This window comes from Triticum aestivum, chromosome 2B (assembly GCF_018294505.1).
Source record: "Triticum aestivum cultivar Chinese Spring chromosome 2B, IWGSC CS RefSeq v2.1, whole genome shotgun sequence".
In the NCBI taxonomy this organism is placed as follows: Eukaryota; Viridiplantae; Streptophyta; class Magnoliopsida; order Poales; family Poaceae; genus Triticum; species Triticum aestivum.
Genome location: NC_057798.1, coordinates 766915833 through 766919004, shown reverse-complemented (window position 1 = coordinate 766919004; position 3172 = coordinate 766915833).

Below are 3172 nucleotides of genomic sequence, written 5' to 3'. Positions count from 1 at the left end.
TGGTCCAATGAATCTTGGTGCTAACTTTCCTTTAATCTTGAATCGTTGCAATCCTCTCATAGGGGATACTCTCAGGTGTACGAACTCACCGGGTTCGAAGCTGACCCTACGATGTTTCTGATCATAATAACTCTTCTGTCGACTTTGAGCAGTCTTAAGTCGGTCTCTGATTAGCTTGACCTTCTCCTCGGCTTCTCTGAGCATGTCTGGTCCGAAGATGCGGCTGTCTCCGGTCTCTGACCAATTTAACGGGGTACGACACCTTCGTCTGTATAAGGCCTCAAATGGTGCCATTTGTAGGCTGGCCTGGTAGCTATTGTTATACGCGAACTCGGCGTATGGCAGGCTTTCTTCCCAACTGGTTCCATATGTGAGGACACATGCTCTCAGCATGTCTTCTAAAACCTGGTTTACGCGTTCTGTTTGTCCATCAGTCTGTGGATGGTATGCGGTACTGAAGGCTAGTTGGGTTCCCAGAGCCTATTGTAAATGCTCCCAAAATCTTGAGACAAACTGAGTGCCTCTGTCCGATATTATAGTCTTCGGGACACCGTGCAGACAAACTATGCGGGAAAGATAAATCCTGGCAAGCCTCTGAGTGGTGTAGGTTGTCTTCACTGGAATAAAGTGTGCCACTTTGGTTAACCTGTCAGTGATGACCCATATGGCATCATTCCCGTGTCGTGACCGAGGTAGTCCGACAATAAAATCCATCCCTATTTCATCCCATTTCCACTCAGGTATTTTGTTAGGTTGCAGTAGTCCAGCTGGTCTCTGATGTTCTGCTTTTATGCGTTGACATGAGTCGCAACATGCAATGAAGGCGGCTATGTTCCTCTTCATACCGTGCCACCAAAATCTTTCCTGAATATCCTTATACATTTTGGTTCCTCCAGGGTGGATCGAATATGGAGTGGTGTGTGCTTCAGCTAAAATTTGCTGTTTAAGGTCTTCTATGTTTGGCACGCATAACCTTTCTCCGTACCATAATATTCCTTCATTGTCTATGACGAATTCCGAGGCCTTGCCCATACTCAACTTTCTTTTAATTCCTTCAATGCTAGGGTGACCGGGCTGAGCTTCTTTAATTTTCTCCACAAGGTTGGGTTGTATTACCAAGTTTGATATGGTGCCTTCTGCTACCATTATCAAGTTGAGCTTGGCAAATTCTTGATGGAATTCGGGCCTCAAGCTGTGCAGATAGTTTCCGTCGGAGCTGGGGTTCCGACTCAGGGCATCGGCCACCACATTTGCTTTCCCTGGATGGTAATGGATCCCAACATCATAATCCTTTACCAATTCCAACCAGCGCCGTTGCCGTAAATTTAGTTCTGGCTGCGTGAAAATATATTTGAGACTTTTGTGATCCGTATATATTTCACATCGATTCCCAAGTAAGAAATGTCTCCATTCCTTGAGTGCATGAATAACTGCTGCCATTTCTAAGCCATGAGTGGGATAATTTTCCTCATGCTTGCGAAGTTGCCTTGAAGCGTAGGCGACAACCTTGCCTTCTTGCATCAACACGCATCCGAGACCCTTTCTGGACGCGTCACAATATACTTCAAAATTCTTGTGTATGTCGGGTACAATTAATACCGGTGCTGTTGTTAACTTCCGCTTTAGCTCTTGGAAACTTTTCTCGCAGGCTTCTGTCCACTCAAACTTCTTATCTTTCTTGAGCAACTGTGTCATAGGCTTGGCTATGGTGGAAAATCCTTCAATAAATCTGCGGTAATATCCTGCCATTCCCAAGAAACTCCGTATGTCCGTTACGCTGGCTGGTGATTTCCAGTCAAGTACGGCCTTGACTTTCTCTGGGTCCACTGCGATACCGTCTTGAGTCAGCACGTGGCCTAGAAAACCTACTTGTCTTAGCCAAAATTCGCACTTGCTGAACTTGGCATACAATTGGTGTTTTCTTAGCTCTCCTAGCACAATCCTGAGATGTTCTGCGTGCTCTTCTGGTGTCTTGGAGTATACCAGAATATCGTCGATGAATACCACGACGAACTTGTCCATAAACTTCATAAATACTTTGTTCATGAGGTGAACAAAATATGCTGGGGCGTTAGTTAATCCAAATGGCATCACTGTGAACTCGTACAGTCCATATCTGGAGGTGAAGGCTGTTTTGGGGATATCTTCCGTTCGTACCTTCAATTGATGGTATCCTGACCTTAAGTCAATTTTTGAGAATACCTTGGCCTAAGCAAGTTGATCAAACAAATCGTTTATCCTTGGCATCGGGTATTTGTTTTTGACTGTGACCATGTTAAGTGCTCGATAGTCAATACACAATCTCAGCGTTCCATCCTTCTTTTTGCCAAATAAAATTGGTGATCCCCAAGGTGAGGAGCTGGCTCGAATGTATCCTTTTTCCAGTAATTCCTTTATTTGCTTCTTCAACTCGATCAACTCGGATGGTGCCATTCTGTATGGTTTCTTGTATATGGGGGTGGTTCCTGGTGCTAGCTCAATGCGGAATTCTATTTCTCGGTCTAGTGGCATGCCTGGCAGCTCATCAGGGAATACATCTGGAAATTCACACACTACTGGAACCTTGTTTAGCTCAGAAACGTCCACCTTATTTAATCTCGGTTGCCGGGGTCTTTTTCCTTCCTTGGCTGATACTCTTATTGTCTTCCCTTGGTGGTGTGTGAGAATCACGGTCCTGTTGAAACTGTCGATAAAACCTTTATTGGTGGTTAGCCAATCCATCCCTAGGATGACATCCAGTCCTTTATTTTCCAATACAATAAGATTTGCGTGAAACTCCAATCCTTCGAACTCAATGACCACATTCTGACAGTAATTCTGAGAAACTTGCTGAATCCCAGGGGACTTGATGATCATGGATTTCTCCAAAGGAAGCATCGAAAACTTATTTTGCAAAGCAAAACTTTTCGAAATGAAAGAGTGAGAAGCTCCAGAATCAAACAAAACGATTGCAGGTATTGTGTTGACAGGAAACGTACCAAGTATGATATCCGGAGCATTTTGTGCCTCCTCTTTGGTTACGTGGTTCAGATGACCCTTCCTGTGGTTATTGTTGGGATTGAAATTGTTTCGCTTGGGTGCTGAATTATTGCCGCCGTTGTTCGGCTTTGGGGTTGAACTCCTTGGCTTGGGGCACTGTTTGCCATAGTGCCCTTCTTCTCCACAAGTGTAA